The 27,671-nt window shown below is 44.0% G+C and overlaps 1 long non-coding RNA gene across 3 annotated transcripts; it reads left to right on the forward strand.

Annotated features, from left to right (window-relative positions):
* The first annotated feature begins 28 nt into the window (after positions 1-28).
* On the forward strand, positions 29-27,671 carry LOC149916896 (uncharacterized). 3 transcript variants are annotated; one of them, XR_016469365.1, is made up of 4 exons: positions 29-471; positions 5,831-5,943; positions 13,642-13,724; positions 27,555-27,671. It is a non-coding gene; the product is annotated as an uncharacterized LOC149916896 (long non-coding RNA). The 3 variants fall into 3 exon arrangements; XR_016469366.1 differs by lacking the exon at positions 29-471 and adding an exon at positions 3,455-3,701; XR_016469367.1 differs by lacking the exons at positions 13,642-13,724; positions 27,555-27,671 and adding an exon at positions 6,739-7,034.

Below are 27,671 nucleotides of genomic sequence, written 5' to 3' on the forward strand. Positions count from 1 at the left end.
AAGATAAAATAACAGGTCATCTGTTGGAGCAGAGGTCCTTCCAGACTGAGGTCTAATTTCTGTGCTCCAGGGGCTTAAGTGCTGGTTCAAAGGTCACCGAGCAGCACCAGTCACCGAGCAAGGACGAAGCTCATTTTCACTCAAAACAGAGCCTGCAGAGCAGGACCCTGCATGCAGTCAATCACACACAGCTTGGATCTGCACAGTCTCAACGGAGGAGGAGATGTTTGGAGATCAATAGTGCAGACGGATGGTGCCAGAGCAGATGCTGGTGCAGAGATAGGGCTTACCTTCCCTCACGTAGCCAAAAAGCTTGAAGCACAGAAGTGCAGAATAAACTGTAGGAGCTACAGATAAACTTGTGGGGAACCTCCATGGATCTGCACATCAAAACTCCACAACTCCATGTTATTGCTATGTGCCTTCGGCTGAGTGGTGGATGATCTTCATCCCAACAAAAGATGCTTGTGGGTAAGTGAGGATTTCACCATACTCTTCCCTTGTAAGTAAATAAAAAACTAAAAACACTTCCCCCTCCTCTCCCCCAAAAAACCCAGAAACATTCATATCTGTTGTTTGAAAGGACCTTTCCTTTCAGTTCCATGCCTCTGGTTTCTTATTACTGGAATAGCAGACGTTAATAAGGTTGATAGTGTGAAACAGAGTGAAATGAGTAGCACCAGAAGCACAACCCAGCTCCTGCTGAGTGCATGGCACGCTGCTGGCCCTGCCCCAATTGGGAGGGGGATCAGCTTGGCCTGGCAGATAGTAATGGCAAGTGGTCACCGTGGAGCCTGGAAAATGGATTTTCTTTTTTTCCCCATATAGCATGAGAAAGGGTGCACCTAAAATAAACGAGAAGCCCTTCATCTACGAGGTAAGGAGACAGGGAAAACCACCTGTTCAAAACAGAACTTGTTTTAGAAGGCCAGATACAATGGTACCAGAAACTTTGGAAAAGTAAACTAAATAAGATGCGCGGGAACTCAAGGCCTTTTTTGGACTAAATGTCAGTCCACGTGTCAGCTGGGCAGTGAACTTCCACCTGGTCCTCTTCACCCTTCGCTTTGCTTCTAACAAACCAAATATTTGCAATCCCTGCTCGCCCTTGGAAAAGCCATTGCCCTTCCCCAGCAGCAGTCCACAAAACCTAAGAACCAGCTCCAGAAGGTCTGCAACACAAAAGCTCTCAGGGGCTGGTTGAGGTGCTCTGCAAAGCATTCACGCTTTTAAATGTTTGTTCCTTTTAGGCACTGAGTGGCTTTTTTTTTCCATAACAAAGTGATCTATTTCACAGCTTTCAGCCCAAAGTGTCAAGCACTCAAGCAGTAATTGGACCTTAACGATTGCTAATATATTTCAGCACCTAAGGAATCTATGCAAGAGGGGCAGGTAAAGGATGGAAACGGTCTGCAGTTAACTCCTGCCCTCCCCTTGCAAGGGTTTGTATCCCCTGCCTCCCAGTCTGTGTTTTTACTGAGTGGCAATTAATTAAAAAGATCAAGATAGAAGAAAGATGGAAACCTTATTACTGGTGTTATATTTCCATTCTAGTTTTGCCCAGGGAAAAAGGTTTCCCAGGAGATTAGCTAATAGTTAAGCTATTAAAGGCCTTGAAACTGAAAAGGTTATTTGCAAGGTCAGGCAACTTGACTAAGCTCGTAGTTTCAAAATTATCCTGGGTTCCTTTACTAATTCATCGATCAAAATGACACGTTTTAAATTACAGATGAAAATGCAACAGATTTAAGTTCCCATCATGTAACCCCTGCATGAAAACTACACATTACAAGCTTCTAACCATAGTAATTTTAAAGCGAGAATGGAACATTTGTTCTTATTATGAAGTGCTGATTTACTACAAATTCACAAGAAGCTGAACCAGCCTTCACACTGAAAACACACCATCTCCCCAGCCACTCTCAGATGCAGTTAATGCAGTGTTATCCTTCTATTAGCTCTAGTGATCTTTCTGATTCCTAGTTTAAAGGTAAGGATGCACTTCCATGAGGTGGGAAGCAAACAGAGAGGTGTAAAGAATGGCTTTTCTCATGGATTCACTTCAACACTCTTTATGGGAAGCCAAGAGATCTGCAGGACATACAGATGGACTTCTATACAGTAAGGATGATAGAGCACTGGAACGGGTTGCCCAGTGAGGTGGTGGAGTCTCCTTCTATGGAAATATTCAAGACCTGGCTGGATGCCTACCTGTGCAACCTATTGTAGGGTACCTGCTTTAGCAGGGGGGTTGGACTCAATGTTCTCTTGAGGTCCTTTCCAACCCCTGTGATTCTGTGAGCTCCTGTGACCTGTCTATCCCTATAGAGTGGTCATGTGGGATTTGGGGCTGGCTCTGTCGTTCAGCTGTGGCTCTGTTTTGATATTAAATACAATGCTAGGGCTGCCATCTGGGGATGATTCCAGACTGGGCACTGCAGGTAGTTGCTTTTGAAACATCATGCTTTGGAGAGGCGATTTGAAGTCAGGTGCAGAGGGTAATTGTCTGTTTTTCTCAGGAAGAACATAGGGTATGACCTCAGGAGGGGCTGAATGAACCCACATTGATACATCCAGCCAGGAGTGGAACATCCATAAGAAATCCATGTTATGTTTGAGATGGGGACAGAAAATAGTCAGAGTGGAGGTTGTGACCATGCACAATCCTACAATCTCACAAGAGCCACATCACCCCAGAGCTGTGCTCTCATGGCAGAGGCAGTGAGGTTGGTTTTCTTTCCATCTGGCTGCTCTGCATCCTCCAGCAAAGGAGTCAGCACTTGCGGCCACAGCTGTAGCAAAACCCATATGTCGAAATTTGGATCATTTTCTTTCCCATCCCAGGCATCTGGATTTGTGGCTTGTTCAGCTGATCGCCTTGCTGGCAAGGCTGCACACAGCTAAATAGCCATGGGGAGGCTCAGGGAGGAGCTCACCTGTCCTACAGGGCACTTCTCATTCTTTCTCTTCAAAGGATGTGACTCTCTGACGTAAATTTCGTAGACATCCAGTGAAAAATGCTACTGGATAATAACAACCTCCTTTCAAAGACTCTGCTATCGTATGTCCCACTACTTCAAGAATTGTTCCTGTCAGGATAATGTGTTTATAAGTTGGGTGGTTGTTTTTTTTTTCTTTCTTTTTCAAAGTGAATCAGTTGCAAAATATTCAGGCAGAGGGACATATGGAAATCATATGAGGCTTTACTGCATTACACTTGAAAGTGATCCCTGGAGAGACAGGACTCAATGCAGGGCTGCCCAGCACCACCAAGAGGGGATGCATGGGAGGAGGGGAACCTGGAGCTCCTTAGTCTTTAATTTCTGGGGGATCACTGAGCTATCATGGCTGGAAGTGTGTTTGGTGCTGGTCAGAAATCTCCCACTGAACTTCTTCCAGAGAGGACGCGGGGTTTGGTTACACGAATACCATCTGTGTTTTTGAAGTGTTTGTTTTTTCTATCAGAAACTGAAACTCCCACTGGTGAGCAGCCCAGGATCCATAGCCTGATGTGAGGCTTTGCAATGCCCAGAGCACAGTGTGCTCACATCACGGTGAGGTCTCCTGAGCTGGCACCTCTCTGCTGCCAGGAAACAAGACATGAATGATGATGTGAGCAGGGGATTTACACTTTCACCACCCCTGGAGGTGTTCCAGAACCATGGCGATGTGGCACTGAGGGACATGGTCAGCGTGCATGGGTGTGTGGGTTGGGGTTGGACTGGGTGGTCTCAGAGGTCTTTTTTACCATAATGATTCTGTGATTCTATGATACTATACATCAGCTGTAGGAGTTGCCCATGGCTCTGATTGCTGTTTGCATGGTAACCCCACAGCAGCATACAAAGAATCATCACCCCAGCTCAGCTCACGTGCTTGCTGTTTTGCTTTTACCTTCGCTGTTCTGAAGGTGAACCACCTCTTGCACCCACACAGAATTCAAGGAGTAAGAAAATGTATCAGCCGCACTGATAGAAAAACAGTGCAGACCTACGTGGGCAGGAAAATAATCTGCTTTGCAGAAGGGCCGAGGCAAATGTTGGAAGGAAGGAAGAGACAAGAGGGAAGGACAGACATCTGCCGTGCAGCTCCGTTGTGTAACAGAAGCAATGTGTATGTTCTGACCAGAGCACACACTTGTTTACTGGGGCAATGCTGCTGTCACATGTCACGCACCAAACAAAACTGTACATCAAAGCCACCGAGCACTTGCTAAGCAGCAAGCGTGACCATTCATCATGTAGGGCTGCATACGTGTTATTCTGCAGTGGAATGCAGCGTGTTGTGCTAGAACATAGTGGCAGACACCTCTAAACATGCTGAATGATGGAGTGCCTTTGTGCAGGGGGAGAACATCAGTTAGCTATTACACTGTGACCAGCATGCTGCTTGGGTTCTTATTCAAGTCTCTCTGCCAAGGCTGTGACATTAAAGCTTTCCTTGCAATCTTGTGGTGGGTAATTTTATATTTTAACTTGATGCACTCTCTCCTGATACCTTTCTTGATGTCACTTCTGTGGCTCAGCACTTGTGGAACAAGAAATGGCCGAGCAGATGCACGGGTTCTGGTTGGAGATCATGCAGACAGCACATTGCAAGCTTTCTTTAGAGGACAGCATGTGGGTTATTATTAAACCAGAAAACATATGTGAATAATTGAGGAAAAGGATCCAGCATTTAGCTCAGAAAGTCAGCTTGCTGAGAATAATGTATCTCTGCATTCTGACCTGTTGCTGACAACAAATATATTTCACTGTTACCTGGATAGCAGTGATGAGATTTTTTTTTCCTCGTCTAAATGAAAGCCAGTTGGGAGAAGCTGGCAACAGACAAATGATGCTCATTCCACCCCTGCTTTTACTTAATGGCTGATATCAAGATCATCAGCATTCACTGGTGACATTACTATTAAAAACATATTTCTTATCTGGCTCTTTTCTTCCTACAAATCGATCATGGAAATAAATCTGTGCCAATGGAGCAGCGAGCATGCAACCGTGGGAAGGAGGAAGGCTGCAGCCTTTGTGGTGCACCTGCCTGCTGCTGCCAGGCATTACCTGCATCCAGGGACTGCAAACCCCATCCCCAGAGAGCCGAAATGCAATGGACTCCATGGAGATAGTGCAAAACCCTATGGATAAAGGAGGTTCTGTTAGCCCCCGTGTGTCCCACAGATTCAGGAGGATGTGGAAAGTCTCTCAGGTTGTTGATCTCTGCTGGCACACTGGCAGCATCAGGATAGTGGGTAGATGGGTCTTGAGGTGATGTGCAGTGTATCAGTGTATCCACGTGTCGATACATCAATGTGTGGCTGCGTAATTTTGCTGAATGCAAAATAATCTCCATCAAGATCTGCGTGTTTGTTGATCAGTAGATGCATGATATATGATAGATACACCATCCTATCCAGATCAGGTCTCCAGGATTTAAATCTATATGATGAATTAAAATTTTGTGTGAAATTCTAGCTGGTTGCTCTGGTGAATATTGGAAAACATGAAGCCTTTCATCCCCAGAATGGCTTTTATTGGGGCAGACGAGTAAGTGCTTCACAGCCTTTTCCATTATGGAGGAGAACTTTTAAAGCACAAGTGTGGTTGAGAAGAAATGAAATTTCCTTTCCAGATTGGCTTAAGGTGCTAAAAAATGCTGTAATTGTTGTTAGTGCCATACAGACAAGGTGGGACAGCACAGAGAGTCAGATGAAATTTAATGATAAGTGATAATGTCAGCTCTGTTCATATTAACCAAGCATGAGTTTGAGGTTATGTTTCTCTTCCAATTTATCTGAATTTCTCTGTTTTTATTTTATTTTATTATGTGTCCTCAGGGCATGGACAAAACTTTACCTGATTGTCTGGAGCCAGCACAGAAAGGCATAACTTTGGGCTTCTTAAGATCTACAGATGGGAACCTCTTGGCAGCGTGTGCAGAAACGATCAGGTAACTGTCAGGGGATGAGAGTATCTGGTGACCATTTCTGGCATTCAAAAGGGAAAAAAAAACTAAGCTTGTAACAACACCACCTAAGGACTAAATGGAAAAAGGCAAGGAAAGGGCCGTAAGGGGAAGGAAGGCACTGAGAGCCTCTGTACTTCATCCTTTGCATAATTGTTTGAGTTGAAGGAATCTTCAAAGGCCATCTGGTCCAACTGCCCTGCAATGAACAGGGATGCTCAAAGCTTGATCAAGGTGCTCAGAGGAGCAATAGACATGGCTGGACCCAATTGGTTTTCTCTTCACAAAGTCCTTAGGTAAGAATATGCTCAATCATTTAGCTGTGGGAGGAGATGCTGTGTGCTTGATGAGCAGCCCATCACTCCTCCTGCAGAGTGGACAAAGCCCACTGAGGGCTGTGCTCATGGAGGTGTTCCTGGGACCAGCTCATTTCATTGAATCACCAAGGTTGGAAAGAACTCCAAGATCATCTAGTCCAACCATAAACCGCCACCAATATTTCCCCACTAAACCATATTCCTTAGCACAACATCCATATGTTTCTTGAACACTGCCAGAGACAACTACTCAACCATCTCCCTGGGCAGCCCATTCCAGCACCTGACCACGCTTTTGGATAAGAAACATTTCCTAATATTCAACCTGAACCTCCCCTGGCACAACTTGAAGCCATTCCCTCTCATCCTATCTATAAGAAGGAATAAGCTCTGAGATATTCCAGCCTGTGATATGTTGGAAAATAACGTGCTATGGTATCTCCTATCACTGTTTTCCTTTCAGGCCCACAAGGACAACACGGGATGAATCAATCATACAAGATAGATGAGGCCATAGGGTGATGCCTGGGTGAAAACCGCTTCCAGATTTCACACCGGCTTCGCTTTTGTCCACCGGCTGAAAACACAGCTTTATTGCATGACCATAAGTAATGCAGGAAGGCACTCACCACTCCATTTTGTGCAGCTTTTGTTTGTGATAGTTTTAATTTACTGCTGAAGTGAATCCGAGACTGATAATTTTATGATTTTTTACCGAGAAAAGACATTAAGCTACTTACTTTGGCTGCACTTCCTACTCTGCAGAAATTATTTATCCAAGCACAGCAGCAAAGTGGGTCAGGGGAGGAATAATAATAATAATAATAATAAAAAAAAGAAACTGCCCACAAAAATCTTGAATCCCTTGCAGAGCTTGGATTAAGGTTCAAGATACTGGATGCAAACCGCTGCCACGTTCTCCATTTCAAAGGAAAGGTGTCAGCTCAGGCAGCGATGTAAAAGGCTGCAAAGTTTGGGCTGCAAAATTCCATTCCCACCGTTTGCCATGCTGGCCACAAAGGAACAGAGAGCTGGATTTGGCTCTGCAAGCTGCTCTGCCTTTTTCTCAAGGGATATAAACCCCAAGGAGTGAGTTGCTTCATTGATTCTATGAAAAAGAGCAGAGAAAGCACTTGGGAAAGCATGGGTAAGCAGCAGTGCTCATGGGGAGGAGGGGAGAATAGGGAAGAGAAAGCTTTTTTCTACTGTATTTTCTACCACCAACTGCTCAATTTGGGTGAAATAGGAGAGTCACATCTTTTCCCAACTCTCTGAAGTGAGGCAACTTTGCTGAGGCCCTGGCTTGAACCGGACTGTGCCCAGATATCATCAGATCCTGCACAAGAAAAATAAAGAGCTCAAGTTGCAAAAGAAGAGCGATGGAGGAGTGAAACTCGAGAGGAGCATGCAGTCTGCTGACAGCTCCCTGCAGCTCAAACCAACCGATCAGGGTCGCAGTAAAGCCTTGGAGCAGCAACACTGTGCTCCAGGAAAATCAACGTGGTGCAGCCAGGAGGGGATCATGCTCATGCAGAACAATCTCTTCAGTGGCACCAGAGGAACAGATCACACCATTTGCAAAAGCAATCTGTGCAGGTGAGAAGGGAAGCACAAACCACACCAGCAGCTCAGCTAATCAAAAAGGATCTAGCATTAATAAACCAAAAGTGGAGGAAAAGAGATAAAAACCTGGCAAGGCTGTTTGTTGGCAGAAGGATGCTTTTCTCACCTCACCAGCAGGAATCCAACCCACAAAACCAAACGCATTTCTTACATTAGACAATTAAAACCCCATCTTAATCCTGAGAGACTTCAGGTGGCATAGCATGCTGTTATTTAATTACGCCTTCCAGGGCTGATTAGCTATCCAAGCAGCAAGGCATCCCCACCTCCAGTAAAAGTAAAGGAGAGAGAGCAGTGGGATGGAACCTGTGGACCAAGAAGGTACGACAGCCACAGTGGGATCAAAGTCACTCCAAGTTGAACAGAGTCTGATCTTAGTGGGGCTAACTGGAATTTTATTCCCAGTATCTATAAGGGCATCAGTAGTGGTTGTAGATCCAGGCAGGGTATGGGTGAGATAAGGTGCAGGTGGGCTGGATGCAGTCTGCTGGATCCCAGCCTTGTCAGGAAATTTGGTTCATTCTTCAGAGCGATGTTGTCAATGGCCTCCATTGACTGTGTGGGACATCACAGACAGCCCTGTGAGCACAGCCCACCTCTCCGCTCTGGGAAATAGCCCAGAACACCAAACTCACAAGTGGAAAAGTGCCTGAGCCAGCAGGAACAGGCCTTCAGCTGGGAAGGTGGGTAAATTTGGAGCAAGACCAGAGTTTGCAAAATGAAATTCCAGAATGACTTCAGATTGCCTTGATTAAGGCCAGATTTGTTGCCTTGGTTCTATTTAAGTTAGCTGTGAGGTTGCTTCTTTTCCTTAGGTGTTTCCATGGCTACTTAATGAAGCCCTTGCTCTAGCTTCTCACTTGGAAAGTAGAAATTGGGACAAATTTGAAGAGCTTTTAAAGGGGTGAAAAAATAGCTGAGACAATTTGGCCTCTCCTCTACTCATCCACCCTCCCTGACAAGACAGATGTGACGTTGGTCTCCACAAAGTGATCAGAGGTGAGACCTGTGGGCAAACTTGGAAGTACAGCTCTGCCTGTCCCATGCGATCATCCCTACTGAAATGTTTCGAATATGTCTCAGCTTGCTTGCAGATGTCAGGATGAAGCAGAGAAGTTCATTTCCTCCTGCAAGTGAAAGGTCACTGAGGAGCAGCGCTCGTGGCAATTTCCATGTGCACCCAGCAGACATGATGAGAGGGACGTTTGCCACACAGGCAGCACCTGTTGCTTGCACTGGCTGTATGTACTCAACCTCAACCACCCTCTGCCTTCCTAAATGTTGGTAAAGTCCTTTCCCTCCGATATTCTGAAGAGCAGCTCTTCAAGATGGGTGACTTCCAAAGTGGCTGACGTGTCATGGCAGACAGGGTGGGAATGCGTGCAGCTGGAGGAGCGCTGGGGCTGTATATTTTGCAGAGTTTGGAGTGTTTGTGAGCATGGCCTGAGTCAGCAGTCTGTGTTTTCTCCCAGGCAAGAAGAGATATTTCATGCAAACTTCGCCATCCTGTTCTCGTTTCCTGTGTATAAGAAATGACCTGAAAGCAGAAAACTGTGATGCACGAGGGATACTAATAAGCCAGGAGCATTTCAAAACAAAGCTTTTCAGCAACTGAATTATTTAGCAGCAGAAGAGCTGGGGAAAAGGAAGGGATTTCTGGCCTGAGCTGGCAGGATCTGCCCCGTCAATAGGGCTGACTTGGGCACTCCTCCATACAAGGCTTGTGGATTTACTCCTGCAGTGTGTGCTGAAGACAGGAGACCGAGGGGTTTTGAAGGTTACTGAGTGTTGTGTCTTTGCTTTCTGTATGTTCAGAAGGGAGTATATCCACAGCACTGTTGGTGCCACCTGTCACTGCTACTTTTTCCAATATTAATCTTAGTACTCCTTCTCACAGCATCATTAAGGTTGGAAAGGACCTTCAGAATCATTCAGTTCAACCATCAACCCACCCCACCGTGCCCACCTACCATGTCCCTAAGTGCCACGTCAACCCTTCCATTCACACACAAATCCTTTACAGGTCCAGTTTTAAGGAAATATGAATCCTATTTTTTGAAACAAAGGAATTACAGAAATCCTATTCACGACATACAACAGTGCCATGCTTTCTGTTGCTAGGAGTTCCTCTTAGAAAATAGCTCAGTCTTTGAGGGTGTGCCTATCTGATAGGGTAACATACAGCTTGAATGCAAGCCAGTCAAAGCTCAACACCTCAGCAAAGTCAGTCCTCTGGGAAGCAGAAGCTGAGCAGCCCACGTGGGTGCTACTGGAGTCCTCCTCTGGAGAAGATGCAGAGCTGAGGTCTGGATCACACATGGCTGGGACAGTCCCAGCAGAGGCTTGCAGGGCTGTGTTGCACCATTGCAGTTTAGCCTGATTTGAAGTAGTGGGGTCTGGTCTGGCCTCATCTACTGGCACAGCTTCTCCCCATTAGTGAATCCTTTGGCGCTTATTACCCTCCTTCTTGTTTCAAGATCCCCATGGATCGGGAACTCAGCCTCAAATGAATTGCTTCGTGTCTAGAATTTGTCACTGCTCCCAGATCATCAGCAGACAAAATGACTCAAAACATTCATCACCATTATTGTAATTATTACTGTGATTGCTGCTTATTCCCAGCAGAAATTTCTCACCAAATGATCCCTGATAAACCTTCAACAAATGCTGTCTTATTCTAAAAACAAATGATTTCCAACAGGGAAAGCAGGCAGTTGCAGCTCCTTTGGCTGGTGTGGGCTCAGAGCTGTGATGTGCAAGCTGTGCTCGTATGGGCACCAGCACTGGGCTCTGTACAGCCCAAGTGAAAACAGCAGAAGGTAACTGGAAAATAGATGTCAACAGCGCTTCTAATCATTGCAGGCCTCCTTTGACACATGTTTTTAATTGCTCTAAAATAATAATAATAAAAAAAAAGAAGCGAAATAAAAACAGTTATGAATAATCTAATAAGCTCACCAACCACCTGTGAAACGTGGCTTCCCAGCTGCACATTATCAAACGCAGGAATAGAAAACAGAGCATTCTCCGAGGCAACGCACATCCACGTCATTCCAGAGCCGCAGAAGAAAAATGCATTAATGCCATTTTTGGCTCCCGGTGTGCATGCCACTCTGTGTAAGTGTGTTGGAGGAGTGGTTGGTCAGAGAATCTGCTTTAAAGTAAAAATCCGGGGAGGGGAAGATGGAGGAGGAAGATGACATCGTTGACAAAACCCCGTGTAACAGTAATTTAAGGGATTGCAATCTGGCAGGCAGAATTACTCAAGAATAACGAAGCATGTTTGCCTAATATAAAGATATTCAGAAGTAAGTGCTCAAGCAATGTTAACATGCGGAGCTGCATGTGAGGCTTTATTCAGAAAGTAATTTGTTTTCCTGCTATGAAAAGAGGGTTATGTTTGCTGTGTTTTGGAGCCACCCAGCACGTGTCCTCGCAATGCTGCTTTTCATGGGAATGAGCTGTTTCATGGAGGGAAAAAGGTAACATCCTGACATGGAGGAAAAAAGAAAACTCTATTTTCAAGACTGTTCTGACATGTTTTTCTTCTGCACAGAACCAGACATCAAGTACAGCTTCTTAGCCACAACACTAAGTGACCCACCCAAAGAACTCTTTTTCCACAAACAATATAACGTCGGGAGAAGGAGCCTGAGAGGAAAAGCAAACAGTCCTTAAAGCAACTGCTTTATTTGGATAGTTCTGAACCACTGGCGTTGGGGGCAGATCTTAAGTCGGTGGGCGTGGGGAGAGGAAAGCTCATGGTTTTGATTTGAAGTAGCCACATCAAAACCCGTTTTAGTGAATGGAATGGCAGTATTTTGAAAAATACATCCTTCTTAAGGGGATGTCAGGGAAAACAGTCCCGTGGCCTGCTGAATGATAAAAGCCAACATGTTGGCTGAGGGGGAAAAAAAACTTGCCTGGAAGTAAGACAGTTGGATCAGTGCAAGGGAACCTTGCTCTGGTTGGAGCAGTACCTGTTTGGTGAAGGAAATCATTATGCACACGTGTTGCTGGTGGGCAGGGAAGTCCTAACGAGTAGAACAGATGCCAAAATGTTGTTCTTTCTTTTCCACCACATGGGTTGCTGACATGGAGCTGTGCACGCTGTGTTGGCAAGACACTAAAAAGCACTTGTTTTGCTCAGAAGAGATTTGGAGCCCCAATTAAAGACCTGTCCATCCATCCTGTCTGGGCACGGCCTACCAGCCAAGTCCCCAAGTCACTGCTGATGGATGAGACCTGCATGCTGTCTGCTGTGTATTGAACAATAACATGATTTGGAGCAATAAGGACACGGAAAGTAGCTGCTGGGCAATGAGGACGTCTCTTACTGAGTCTTCTAACCTTTGGCTTCAGCTTTCACTTGTATTTCTGGTCACCACAGGGTATGTTTTAGAGGGGAATGGTGTTCTGCTTCCCATGCTAACCAGGTCACTGCATCTCTCCCAGATGGATACTCCCAGGTCTAAAGGAAATATATATATTTCATCAAAGTCCAAGCATGGAGCAGGTGACCATGGTGTGGAAAGAGCGACCAAGGGCCACCATAGTAGCACCTTCTTCAGCAGGCCATGAAGCTTCTGTCAAAGGCAGCCAAAGATCAGGACCTCCGCAAGGGTTTCTGAGATCTGGAAATGTGTTTTCATTCTGGTGTGGAACAAGAACCAAAGTAGTCAAACGCTCCACCGAAATGGATATAGTTTTCTTGTTATTTTTGCCATTGAAACATCTGTTTTCAGATTGAGATCAGGGTTCTCATTTAGATCTTTCTCTGCTTATAAATTGACCCCAGAAACTCTGAAAACTTTCCCATGGAAATATTATTAATGGGACTGTTTCACTGTGAGATGTTTTGGTTTGGATGAAGCAGCATTTTCCAACAATCTCATTAAGATATTTGAGTGGCTTCAGTCTCAAAAGCACAAACTATTTTTTTTTTTTAGCATTTTCAGATCCTACTGCAAAAAAAAACAAAAAACAAGCAGTACCAAAGTAACATTGTCAGCCATCAGATATGTAAAATGAGAGCTGTATTATTGCCTGTCTGTTACAGCCTTTTATCAACGGATCTTTGTTCACAACAAATCTCTTACAAAAATGAGAAAAAAGAAAATATCACAGAATACCTCCAGACAAGGCTCTCAGTGCCATTCAGCAAGGATGCATTTTGGTCATTAATCACCCACATTTAGGCAAGCAGTTAGAAAAGCCCAGCTGTTCCAAGCCACAATGCTTCCCTTCATTACATTAGTATCTCCCTATTAACAAGACAACTTCAACACATGATCTCCAAGAAGGATCATAGTGCCTTATTCCCAAGGTGGCCATTGTGGCATTGTTTAAGATTGAAAAGTTCATGTACTTAATGCCTCTAAAAAATCCCAGCTTTGTGTAAAAAGGTTTTGTACAGGCAATAGTTGATCTCACAACAGTGCTGCTGTTATCCGGCAGCTCCCAAGACGCTTTGGGGTCTCCAACCTTCCCAGTGAGCAGTTATGGATACCCTCTCTGGAGATGGACTTTTGGACTGGAGTCAGGTATTGAGCAAGCTCTGAGCTTCAAATGAGTGGGAGCTGTCTGACACATGTAACTTGTGCTTCGTGCCAGGGCTGGTTGAAGCACTGACTAAATGTCTCCTTATTTCTTCCCCTCCCAGCACTGCATAGTGCCAAGCTGCTGCATTTCCTCTGCTCATCTCTAATTCAGGCTCTTTTTTCCTGTTCTTTTTCATTGTAAGCATCCATCGTCCAGTCTGGGATTTCACAGGGAATCTGGTGCCAGGAGCCATTTGGATGATGCCAGCCTGCTGAACACACCCAGGTAAAGCCCAGTGCATGCTTTGCTGGATCGAGCCCATGCACATCCTCCCATTCAGGACCACACTCCCTTGTCCTTACCCCAGGGATGGCACTGCATGTTGGGATCTGCTCATGGCTGCCCCCTCTTTTGGCATCACCTCTACCCATCAATGCCTTCCAGGGACATATTCACACTTCTCAAACCCACAGCTTTGGAGTGGGTTTAAAATTTTCCCCGGGCACATTCCTAGGGCCTCTGGTTTCCAAACTGTCAGGAATTTGCCACACAAACATGCTCCTTCCCTTGATTTGTTTCTTCCAAGTAATTAGATCAGGGATTGTTTGCTACCTGTCATACCTTGGTTTAAGCCATTTGGGAACAAAGTGGGAGAAGAAAAAAAAAATGAGAGGCTCACAGTGGATTAAGACTGCTGATTGTAGTAACAAGAGAAGGTATTTTAATGACAGGTTTAAGACTTGCTAAGTAACTGCTGTGAGGATTATGAATATATTTTGTAACAGGGTAAGATTAGCAGATAATCCCTTAGGAAAAAAAAAAAAAAAGAGGGAGAGAGAGATTGTGAATTTTTTGAATCTTTTTCAAAAGAAAAATAAACTACAAAAACACAGAAAGCCTTAAAAAATTCTACACATGGAAAATTTTCCTTTGAAACATTGGCATCATTAAGTATTTTTGGGTCAGTATCTCTGGCGGGATTATGCTGCTGTATCTTAACGTGAGTAAAGAAATGTTGATTTATAGCACATTTAATTTGAGCGTTTCTTAAAGGAACTAACGTGCTTCTTGCCAAGGAGCAGCCTGGCATCCTCAGCTGCAGGGAGCAGTCCTCAAGGAGCGAGCTGACTTTCTTAGAAAATGAGCTCTTGCTCCGGAACAATGCCGTCATTGATACCTAAATGTCATATGGAAATTTCAAGGACACTTGGGGCCTTTCTCTTTCCTGACTCCACGAGACCTGATCTTAACCCTCGCCAAACAGGATGTCTGACCAACCATTAGCTTTGGATTTGACCCTTTCTTTCTATTCATCATGAGGAAGGGAAGCGATGCACAAAAAAACTGTATTTTCATTAATTATCAGCAGTAGGAATTCACTGCCTGTAACATCTTCTTCTTGGCTGTATGTACATGTTTCTATGTTCGTAAGATCTGTGTGGGCAGATCTCTGCTGACAAAGGATGTTATTCCAAGCAGTGCTGGGGCTCTGAAGAACCAGCTGAAGACTTGGCTGCTTGAAGCCGGTGAGGGGTAGCATTGCTCAGACTTCTACCAACTATAATGCAAACCCATAGAATCATTAAGGTTGAAAAGAGCAATAAGATCATCTAGTCCGAGCATCAGCCCACGTCTGTAACTGCTCTAGAACCTCACCCAGCTTTTTCTTGAACATCTCCAGGGATGATGACTCCATTACCTCCCTGGGAAGCATGTTCCAATCCCCTCAGCCCATGGGGAAGGATAATGTCTATTCTCTGGCCAGCAGGATTTGGGTCTGATTTCCTCTTTCTTTCTTATTAAATGTGATTTATTCAGGTCTGAAGAATACCGTAAGTAGACTTAGAAATGAGAGTCAGAAGTGTTTCCAGGAGAATGTTATAGGCTCATGGATTTGCCTTGAAGCTGAGCATCACCATAGCTCTTTTCCAACTGCAAAATCATGAGTCATTGGATGCAACAAGACTCAGAGCTCATAGGGGAAATTTCTGATCAAAAGTGTTTCTGAGCTATGCCTTGACAAACAGCTTTTTTTTTTTTTTTTTTTTCCCCCAAAGAAGGAAGTACTATTATTACCATCTCTCGTATAGGGACCTTCAATGACTTACCTCAGTATCTCTTCACATAAAATCAGCAGAATGAAAGGCATTCCATGGAAATAAAGAGAGGAATTAATAGGGTGTTTTCAGTAGGAAGCATCTCACTAATATTTTAGTCCTTTTCAGCAGACAGACTTGAAAACAACAGCCCAACATCAAACTACAGGATAAATCCCAGTGGCCAAAGGCTTCACTCATGGACATGCTTTTCCCCCTTTCTTACCAGTACAAGACACACCTCACATCTCAGAAGCAGAGGCAGAACTCAAGCTAAGTTGCTGCTGTGACATTAAATTATGTTTTAGGGCCACAGAAGGGCTTTCTGAGATTAAAGAGAGGGAAATGAAAGCCAACAGTGATTTAAACGAAGGTAGGAAACAGAGCAAAAAAGGACAAAGTGCTCTGGATAGAACTTTCCTCAAAGCACACTGAGATCAATGCGAGCCATATTTCTTATCCAGACAAGTTTTGCAGCAAGCCTGTGGTTAAATGTCCAGTTACAGTCTTTGTTTGGTCCATAGCCACAGAGAAGCAGAAACTGCTTTTTCTCCCAGAGAAGCAGTTCCTTGCCAAGTATCCCCACACAAAGAAAACAAACACAGGAGAAGGCACCATCACAGATACCCAGGGAGATAAGCTGCACAAACATGTGCTCTGGGCAAAAGTGCAAGGTGCAGAATGTGAGTTCATGATCTACATGTGTTCTTCACTCTGTTTTGTTTATTTTTGCACGGTTTTGATGTGTTAAATTAAGGGATAGTTCATGGCCGTAAGTCATCTTCTTGCTGTCGGAAGCCAAATAGTGGGAAGCAGGTATCTCGCACATCAGAGGCCAGCTGTTTCACAGGGAGACTTCAAATGACTAAAGCGAGAACATGAGTGATTGTTCCGTGGCTCAAAATATTGAAGGAACTCCAAAGTTTTCGGAACAAAAATTGCCTTAGGTCTCAACTGCAAATTAGAAAGGAATGAAAATATCTGCTCCTCAAAGCGTTTCAGTGATTGAGATCATCAAACTACCAGAACTGGGGCTGAGTTTCCACGATCCCTCTTGGTACAGTTCCTGCTCCAAAGGCTTTATTTGGAGCAGAACCAGCCTGTGCAGCATGTAGTGGTGAGTCCAAAGAGGTGATCCCAGCCCATGGTTGGCTGTACTCTGCCTTAACACTCATCTGACCTTACTTTCAGCTCAGCGGAGGAAACAAATGACCCATCCTAACCCAGCCAGACAGTTTCCTGTTAAATCTGTGGGTCCAACTGCCTCCTGATATTCTGTGTGCAGTACACAGAGGTGGAAATCTGTAGGAAGGCACAAGCAAAGAGATCCTACAGTTTGGAGAAGAGATGGATTTTCTCAGCACTTACAAATGGAAAGTTGGACATTTTTCATTTCCTTTTCCAAGACATTTTTCCCATGCAGCAGCTGGCTGTATTACAAAATTAGTGCAGCACTGATCTATAAGTGTGAAGACACCTTAAGGAATTTTGGATAAAGTCTTGAGGGGATGCTCAAATCTGGCTGTTGGCCTTTGAGAACCAGCTTGAGTTTTCCTGATGTGTGTTTCCACAGTGCTGGTGGTCTTATTGACCGTGACAAGTTAGGCAGCAACAAGACAACAAGGAAGAATCAAACCATTTCCAGAATTTTCCATCATTATGGGGAAAAAAACTGAGTATGCAGGAGCCTCAGCTACTGACATTTAAAATCCATCAACCTTTTAGTGTAGAGATCCATGCTGTAACTTGATGGTAGACTCAGTGGCAGTATGTAAAGCAGAGTAATTAAGCTTTGCTGTTTTTTAAACACGCTTCAGTCCCCAAAAGAGTTTGCGTAAAATGCTCTTATGGACTAATCCATCAGTGTGGATGGGGATTGAGTTCATCTATTAATTTGTTTCTAATTAATAACCCAATCAATTCAGAACAAAAATTACTTTTTGCAGCCATTTTGTATTTTCCTTTCATATTCACCATAACTCATCGACGCCAATAAAACCACCAGGACAGGACCAATGGCACCAATAGTCGTGTCACTAACTCACAGCTCAGCATCAAGGTTGCAGCTCTCCTGTGTGTTTTCCCAAATCCAATTTAAGCTCGTAATGTACTTTATTAGCTGAAGACAGAATATTTAAACTCAAAATATTTTGTTTTTTAAGTTTCATCTTTTGAAATGGCAATTGGCAATATTCAAGCCACATGTTAGCCACTTGTTTTTAGGACAGAGGGTGTACCTTAGTACAAACCTTTCTCTGTTTCTTGAAAAAACAACAATAAACCACCCTTTGCCTTTTATCCACATCTGGCTGCAGCAAAAACAGTGACCCATGGAATTCAGAATTTCATACTTCACTGCTGCAGGCAAAGTCCAGAGGTTATTCTCACTGTGTTTGTGAAAGATGTAGCGCTGTCAGGAGGAGAAGTGCTTATTGAAAAAACACGTGGGGTTTCTGTTTCCAAAAATTATGAAATTAAGCAGTGATAAAAGACTTTTTAATGCCCAATAGTTGTTCATGGGATTTAATAGGGAATGGCTCTGTTGCTAATTGCAAGACAAGAGTAAATATCCCATGTTAGATCTCATGCATGGAGTGCTACAGCTCAGCAGATCTGCGATGCAGAAGTATCTCTCCAAGGGATGCAATTCCAAGGAGGCTGTTAAACATAAATTACCAATAATAGTAACCTCGAATTTAAGCTCATGCTAAATATATTGCAATACCATAGTAAGTCAAGCTTTCTAAGAATTCAAGGAGGGTAAGAATTATCAAAAAGAGGAGGATGAATCTAAGTTATCTTCCCAGTGCCACCATCCAAAGATCATCTTTCTCCATTTCTGAAGGCCATGAAATAGAACTTAAGGTTGGTCTGGACTGAGAAACTAGGAGTTATGGTCAAATCCTTATTCTTTCTCTTATTTTGTCTGAGTAGCAGCCTGCTACAATTACTGCATAACTTGTAGAAACCCTACACAGAGATGGATGAGTCCAAAATCTACCATTATTTTAGCGGTGTGGTTTAATGCACATGGCAGTGATGGGTTGCTGGTTGGACTGGGGGATCTTAGTGGTCTTTTCCAACTTTAATGATTCTATGGTTCTATTATTATTTTATCATTCCTCTAACTTATCAGTTGCCCAAACTCATCACTCAAGTTGCCTTTATCTGGTGTAAAGGACTCCCCACTTTTAACGTTGGACTGTTTGGTGGATGAGAAAATGCAGTCAAGTGAATGCATCTCTGTGGGAAAGAGATGTGAAATCCTCCGGCTGCCTCACCATTCCTAAGTGAATTTTTGCCCATGCAATTCTTTCCCCTGGAAAGATCAACACACTGTTGCTTCGAAGAGAATTGTCTGATTCCCAAATCTGGTTCTGGCTGGCATGCTGATCCTATCATCTTTCATGTGTGTGCAGGGAGGGGGGACTTTACAACTTTAATGATTGCAGAAAGAAGTTCATCTGCCAGTGCGACCTTTAGGAAGCACATTTCCTTCTGCCTCGCATGTGATTCTGAAAAACATTTGGTTGACATCTTTCTTTGAAGCTTCCCAATCATCCTACGTATCTACAAAATCCGAACAGCAAACCATTGACAGAACCACAGTTTCACAATATTTTGATTAAAGAACAACTCGTCTTCTTTGCTTTGATGCTTCCCTGTCTGTGTTTCCTGGAGGCAGAATTTCAACACTGAGCAGGACATTGGATCTCAGCCATTTAAAGGGGCAACGCTTTTTCTTTGTGACATTTGATAAGGAAAACACAGGGTGTGAAGCAGGAATTTAATTGCTTTCCTTTCTTGGTACACTCTGGAGGATGTTTAAGTCCTTTCCTGAATAATCACCTTCTTTAAGTACATCAAACATGCTTAGCGTAGATGCAGAATATGAACAGCATCCTTATACTTGTGTTTATGCTTTCACAAAACATTATGCACTACAACAGCCTTTGTAATTGAAGCAGTGACAAGTGAAACAATCATTCCAAGAAGAAAAATGCTTTACATATATAGAGTCATTGATAATTTCTATTAGAAGGAAGATCTGAGTAATAAACTCCCTATTATTTTTTTTTAAACCCCAAGCCAGCTAATGCATTGTATCTTATTAGTCAATATTTCTTTCCACTCAGATTGCCTAAGAGTTAACCTAGGGGAATGGCAGAGCATGCTGATGACACCAAGACCATGTAGATAAATTTCATATGCTTTCCACCACCATCACATTTGGTTTGTATCAGCAGTGCTGAATTCCTCCATAATTTCCAAAATTGCATTCCAATTAGTTGACATCCACATTAGCTGGATGTTAATCTGGTTAAAAATAAATGCAAATGGATTCATATGTGCTTGGAAAACAAGCTATTCCCACTTTGCTGTTTTTTTGGAAGGCATCAGCCGTCTTTATTTCCCATCCCTTCAAGGCCACTTGAGGGGGTCAGATGAGAAAGGTATTCTGAATCACAAGAACAAAGGACAGTGCAAGAGGAGAAATGACTGTCCAGCTTCTCTGAAGGCCACCTTCATCCTCACCTCCAAGCCAAATCCAGGGGTTCACATAGGAAGCCAAGGGGAATGGCCTCACAGCCCATCCAATCGTCTGTTGCCAAAATGGCACGGATTGCTGGCTGTGCTGCCATCACTACAGCATTCTCCCAGCTGAGAAGGAATGTGATTAACAACAACACTTTTTCTGGCACGTTACGAACATTTCTAAAAAGAACTGTAATCAAATTGTAAATCTTACTTTCCCTTTCCCCCCAAGACCTGTTTGCCCATCGTTCTGTTTCTAGGGTTATCTATGCTAGCACCATCTGCTGCATCCCAGAGATATTACAGGCTTATTAAGAAAACCACTTTTTTGAAACTGAGGGAGCATCAAAGATGTGAGGGATATCTGCTCCCAGGTAGCTTCCAAGGAGAAGCTCCAGGTGATGACAGATGAGCCCAGGCCATGCAGCACTTACTCCCCAACCTTATTTACTTGCCCAGTTTGCTCTCTCAGAGCTCCCAGCGTTCCCATGCAAAAAATGCACAGTGGCATTTCTATGAGCCTGCAAGGGGGCTGGCCCATGCTGGGTTGGAGTCTGTGTCCCTGATTATAAGGGCTTTAATGTCCATTTCCCTGCTCCTTTGATCCTGCCCATGGCATGCAGAGGAAAGGAAAATCTGGCTTTTGTCTGAAGCACGTTTAACCCCGCTGCCCAGAAATGGGACCTTGTCAGTCAGTGGATTTCATGGGTGGATGAATGAGATCACAACAGTTTTCAGTTCATTAAAAATAAATGGCCTTCCTACCTCTTGCTTTGGGTCTGTTAGGAAATTAGTGTGTTTAATATCAGACCTTAATGGCAACAGAACACAGCATTATTAATTTTATAAGACAAATACAAGCAGTAGCTATATAGCTCATCATCTCCTGAGCTGGGGTGGATTTCAGATGAGCTCCTGCTGCCCAGCTGGTACGAAATCCCCAGTAATAGGTCACAGATGGCACTGCTGCAGCCAGGGGTCACACAGGCGTTCTGCTAAATTGCTCCATGGGCTCTGGGATCACATGGTCTCATCTCCAGCTGCAATTTCAAACGAGTTTGAAGTCAGGAGAAAAGCCTGTCCAGAACTTATTTTTATTTTTTTAATTCTTTTCTCTCTCATTTGTCTGAATTTCAGAATCTTGACTGATTTGAAAATTTCTATAGGAATTTTCCTCTTTGAAGAAAGAGGAATGCAGGTGTGTCCTCCTGTTAGTCTTCCCACCTGAAATATCCTGCACTGGTAGCTGCTTGCTGTGTGCACCACGTGGAGTAAGCAGCTTCTCCTAGCTGATATTTGGTCATCTATCAGATAAAGGGAAGCCCAGATATAAGCAGCACTGGAGTGGCAATACTTCCAGCCAGAAGCTTGGTATGTTTGAGCTGTGAGTGCAGCAATCCGTCAGGACTCTTCCAAGCAATGTGGCTGATTCTTCATCACTTGAAGGTTTCCATCCAACACTGGGTTCCGTGGCACTGTTGTGTTCCTGCACATGGGCTTGATATTGCAGGGCCGGAGGAATCCCAGGCATCCCTACAGACTGGAAGGAGAGGTCCTTGAGAACAGCCCTGTGGAGAAGGACCTGGGGGTCTTGATAGATGAAAAACTTGATATGAGCCAGCAGTGTGCTCTCGCAGCTCAGAAGGCAAATGGTATCCTGGGCTCCATCAAAAGAGGGGTGGCCAGCAGGGACAGAGAGGTGATTGTTCCCCTCTACTCTGCTCTTGTGAGGCCCCATCTGAAGTGCTGCGTCCAAGTGTGGAGCCCACAGTACAAGAAAGACAGGGAGCTGTTGGAGAGGGTCCAGAGGAGGGCCACGAAGATGATCAGGGGACTGGAGCACCTCCCCTGTGAAGACAGGCTGAGGAAGCTGGGCTTGTTCAGCCTGGAGAAAAGAAGACCGCAGGGTGAACTCATTGCAGCCTTTCAATACCTAAAGGGAGCCTACAAACAGGAGGGGAATCAACTCTTTGAAAGGGTAAGTGACAGCAGGACAAGGAGAAATGGTTTTAAGCTGAGGGAAGGGAGATTTAGGTTGGATGTCAGGGGGAAATTCTTTACAGAGAGAGTGGTGAGGTGCTGGAACAGGCTGCCCAGAGAGGTTGTGGATGCCCTGTCCCTGGAGGTGTTCAAGGCCAGATTGGATGGGGCCCTAGGCAGCCTGGTCTAGCATTAAATGAGGAGGTTGGTGGCCCTGCATGTGGCAGGGGGGTTGGAGATTCATGATCCTTGAGGTCCCTTCCAACCCTGGCAATTCCGTGATTCTGTGATTCTGTCTCCTGAGTGATGCAGGAGATGTGAGCAGTGAAGATGTCCATGACAGGGATTGGAACTGGACGACCTTTAAGGTCCTTTCCAATCTAAGCCATTCTATAACTCTGTGACTCTATGATTCCAAGAGCTTTGTTATCGTGCGTGATGCTGAAACAGAGAGCCCTAGGAGAGATCACATCTCAGAAGTCATATGTTGATATATCAGCATTACGTTAAGCTGGCACTCAAGGCTTCCTAGTAAATCCAGCCATTGTCAGCATTTATTGATGCTAATTAAGATGGCAAATGTATGATGGCAGAAATGCTGTGGTTATGTAAGCAAAACACAGCTTGGCACTATCCAGTGGGCTTTAAAGTGTCATAGTCCCACCTGCCCTGTCTGGTTTAGGGGAAAGGAAGTGTCTGTCAGTGTCTGCACAAACGTCACCAACAGAGTGAGGCCATTGCATGTGTCCTCTGTGCTCCAACTACAAATAGCTAAACCATCTGATTCATACTTAGGCTAATTACATTAATCCTAAAGCAAATAATCCCAGCTCTTATGCTGTCAGCATGTAATTTTGGTGTTATTACGAGATCACTGAAAATAGGGCTGGAAGGGAGCTCACCAGGTCGTGCTGTATGGTGGTGCCAAGCTCTCTGGTCCATTCCAGTGGGGCTGAGGTGCTCCAAGCAGCTGCATTCACACCAATGTTGGCAAATCCCTGAAAATCCACACAAAACATCTCTACCTTTACCCTAAGTCTCTTTCTCTGCAGATGAAGCTGTGATTTCTTGCCTCATTCCCCAGCGGACTCAGAACCAGTTTATTCCTTTCCTCTCTGCTTAAATATTTGAGTTATAATATCATGTCTTCCCCCTTAGTCCTCTCTGCTCAGGACGACATGAGCTCGGTGCTGGCTGGCTTGCAGCAGAAATCACATTTTCTAGAGCTCTCCTCATTCCCTGCTGAACTCTCTCCAGATCTTCCCTGAGGTCCAGATTACAAAGTTGGACCGTTCACTGTGGCTGAGGTTTGCCAACCCCCCGACACAGCAGAAATGATGCATGCAGTGGTGTGACGGATAGGTGACATCTGTGACAAATGACACTCTGCTTTGTGTGCCCCAGAGTGGTGTCTGATTTTCATAGATGCCATTTGGCACATTGAACCGTCTTTGGACCATTTCTGGGATGGTTATCCTAATCTGTAAACCTTCTCAGCTCCCATTTCCTTCCTTGCTCTCTATACCTGTCCTATTATGTGCCAGCAATAGCTTTTTTTCTGCATTATATGGCATCCTCTTTATTTTAGATGGAGACATTTGGGATCTTATCTTGACCATGCACGGGCTTACAACACCTCTTGTCTTGTCCTCACCTTATTACTGTTGTTTGAAAACACTTCAGGACAAAAATATATCTATTTTTCTGTTTGGTTGTAGTTGTTTTCTTAAACAAACTAACAAAAAGAAACTGCAAGCAAACCCTTTTCCAATTAACTCAAGAGCTGATTGTCAACGTGTCTGTGATCAGGATAGATTTTCTCAAGACTTATCCTGCACCTCCAGGCTTTGGCTGGCTGTGATGGAAATATTGGAAGAACTGGTGTTATTTATAGTAGCTCATTATTTCCACCTTCTTCCCCAACGTCTACACATCTTTGAAAAGAATTGGATGCATCATTTGGGAGAGAACTCTAGCTTAGTTTTTATTTTATTCAAATCTGTTTGTTTGCTGTATTGATCTCAGCTTGTAGTGTAAAACCGGGATAAATCTGAAAATGAATTGCAATGTCAACATGGTCATTTTTTAGTTTCAATTCAAGCAACTCAGCAGAATCACAGAATCATTAAGGTTGGAAAAGTTCACTAAGGTTATCTAGTCCAACCATCAGCCCATCTCCACCATGCCCCTCACGTGGGGCTGATCAGACCTAGAAGCATTCCTCTGTTGCCTTCAAAGCTATCCCACTTACAGTACAGCTTAGGTATGATAAACAAGGTATTCTAGCTCAGATAAATTGCCAAACGTCGTGACATCAGCAATTGCCAAACATCACAGCATAGGTACCTAGCCACAGCCCTGTCCTTGCAGGGCTGTAATGAATTGGAGCATAGAGAGGGAGCAGGAGATTTCGCAAGTGAAAGAAAATGGAGCCAAGTATGACATTAGAAATACAACGAGGGAATAAGTGTTTGTAGAATGAGGTCTTTAACATAATTGCTCTCTGAATGATTAGTCCTGAAGATAGGAGAGTGTGTCTTGTTTCAGGGCTGGACTGACTCTGAGCATCTGGGGCTGTTGCAACAGGTCCCAGTCTCCCTTGGCAAACATTAGGATAAAGGAGGGCTTCTCCAGTGCTGGGAGAAAAGGGCCCCACATGTGCACAAAGACAATAGTCCTTGGCTAATGCAATGAAAACCAGCCCAAACTCTGAGAGTTTCCAAATCCTGATGAAACCCCTCATGTGCAATACCAGGAAGATATAAAACCACCTGGATTTCTGAAACTGTATTATTTATTTCCCTGCATGAGGGCACTGAGGTCAAGAAGAGCCTTGCAGAGGGCAACAAATTATGAACTTGCTTTCAAAATAAAGCTGGGTCTGTTCATGGAGCATTGACATGAAGCCTTAGCATGTGACAGCCTTGTGATCCATGTACCAGGCACAAGCAACATGGAGAGCAATGCACACAGAACTGTGTGATGGTTCACAAATAAATAAATCAGCGCTTTTTGACCTGTGCGCTGCAGACCCATGGGTGTCCATGGATTATATCCAAGAGGTCTGTGAAATGTAGTGTAGGAAATCCAGTTTAGATGAATTGCAAGGGGATTTGCATCTCCATTAGGGAATATTTAAGTGTCTGTTAAAAAAGTCAAACCACTGAAAAGAGGGGGGAAAAAATGTTATAATTCTACGTTTGCAAATGACTGCTGTATTGTAGGGATAAATACCCAGGAGTAAATACACACATTATGCAATACAGCATTCAAAATAAATAAACCCTTCAAAACCAAAGTTCGTCATAGGAGCTGTTGAGTTACAGATGAGCTTCACAGATCTGTGTCTTTTGTCTCCATAGCGTTGAGCCTCAGCATCTGTCAGTGAGTTATTAACCAAAACTGAAGCAGATCCCAGCCACGCTGCCCTGAGTTCCTGGCTGGGTATGAGAAATGGCCAAGGCTTAATGAGCCCATGCCATAGCTTTGATGTTCAGCTGTTACCTGGGTTTGCCATTCATGGGAAGGAAATTGCTGCTGAGCCACTAGAGCTGTGGGTCATAGAATCATGGAATATTCTGAGTTGGTAGGGACCCACATGGATCATCGAGTCCAGCTCCTGGCCAGCCCTGCTTAAGTTTCTCTGTCTGGCAGAGCACTCATGTGGGTGCAAGTGCTAAGAGAAAAGCTCTTGGGGTTCATCAAGGTGAGATGCTTTGATGGTAATGTGAAAAACCCGATCTATGCACGGAAGTATACATAATAGTTGGGATCATATCTGAAATTATATCAGGTAAAAGAAGAATATAAGGCAAGGAGCCAACAGCAAGTAGAAACCTACCTCCTGTGGTATATTACTGTGCAATTAGTTATGTGTGACTGGGAGCAGATGAGGATCTATCTTGCTATGAAACACCATTGCAAAAGAACCCTAAAAGCCCAATAAATTCCTAGACATGACCTATCTTCAAAGATCTATCTGCAAAATGCACAAGGCTTTTTTTTTCTATCTCCATACATGAAAAATCCCCATTTGCACTGCTGCAGGAAGCCAGCCACTTGCATCCTTTAGGTCTTATTATGCAGGAGAACAGCATTTCGAGGAGGTCATGACCCAGGATTGAATGCTGGATGAGAGCAGTCCAGGAACAGAAGGCATGATCCCACATTGCTCTACCACTAAATAATCCTACTGTCGGGGATTCACTTCTCTGCCAACCACCCCTAATTAATGCTGTTAGACACGACTCCAATACCATCCCTGCATCAGTCCCGCAGACATCAGTGGCAAACCTGCCATTTATTTGAATAACAGCAGGACTGAACCACAAATATCCACCATCACCTGACCTTAAGCATGCAGGCGAGTCACAGCTTCTCTGTCTCTGGTTTTACTCTTCTCTTTTCCCTACCAGAAGTTGCAGAAGAGGACCTAAAATTTGTACGTGAAGTGGCACTGAAAGCTGTGGACACCATGCATAGCCTTCAGCATGAAAGGGCATTTTAAGAGAGATATCATTTAATGAAAGTATAATAAAGGGTTTACAAAATTAATAACAAGGAAGGGTTTTGCATGGACCCAGAAGCGTGCTACGTTTTCCAGAGATGTGCCTCCTATCCACTATGGAAATCCAACCCGAGCCTGCTTTGGTGTGGGTGATTGCTGTTCCCACAGCTCCTGCCTCCTGCCTGAGCACTGCTGTGCATTTACCATCGAGTCCAGCAGTCATCCATCTCCCCTATGCTTCTCCCCATAATGTATTTTGGGGAGTTCCACTGACTTCAGGTGACAATAAGCATTCCTGTGGAGAGCAGACGACCTGGTATATTAACTTTAGCATTCTCCTAGCTGTTCTTAAGGGGTTTTGTTTGTTTATATATTTTCTTATACGTTATTTATATTTTTTATAAGTATTTACAGGACTGAGATAACAAACAAAACCATTTCTCAATTCCGATCTTCCATTGGAAGCAATGGGGAGGTCTCATGGCTCTTTAGTTTGGAAGGGCACCAAGAAATGGCAAAGTGTGTTTGTTGAAAGGGCAGAGCCCAACATCTCCACTAAGGCAGCTCATTAGGCTCCACTTGCCTTTCCCAGCAGCACTGACACAGGAACTCGAGCAACGTCAAGTTGTGTAGATTGGTGTAAATTCCGTGTGACTGGTGAACAAATTGACTTCTGAATTGGGTGGTTTTCCTCTTCCCACAAATGGCATTTTGCCTTCTCCAAAATCACTTCTCGTTAAATCCTCCCACTGAACTGTGCGCGGTGTTTAATAATAGATGGATTGCATGTTTAAAGCAGCTGATTTACTTAAATTAGCTCTGCTGAGATTTAGCAAATTTGTGACAAATAATTCAGTTCTTGCTAGCTAAACATAAATATGATCCAGGGAGTAAAACTGCCTTGTCATGATGGCAGAAAAATGGAATAACAATCAGAATCAGGCCCAACATTTTCTTAGGACATTTTGTTTTTGTTTTTTCTTTTTTGCACCCCAGAAGCCAGGAGTGAAACATCTTTGTAAGAAAGAGGAAATCAAGCCTGGATGATAGAAACAGATGCCATTTATTCCCAGTCTGGCAAATGATCCTGGAGTACATGGTAAAAAGTGTGAG

The sequence above is a fragment of the Phasianus colchicus genome, chromosome 9, assembly GCF_987193195.1.
Source record: "Phasianus colchicus chromosome 9, bPhaCol1.hap1.1, whole genome shotgun sequence".
NCBI lineage: Eukaryota > Metazoa > Chordata > Aves > Galliformes > Phasianidae > Phasianus > Phasianus colchicus.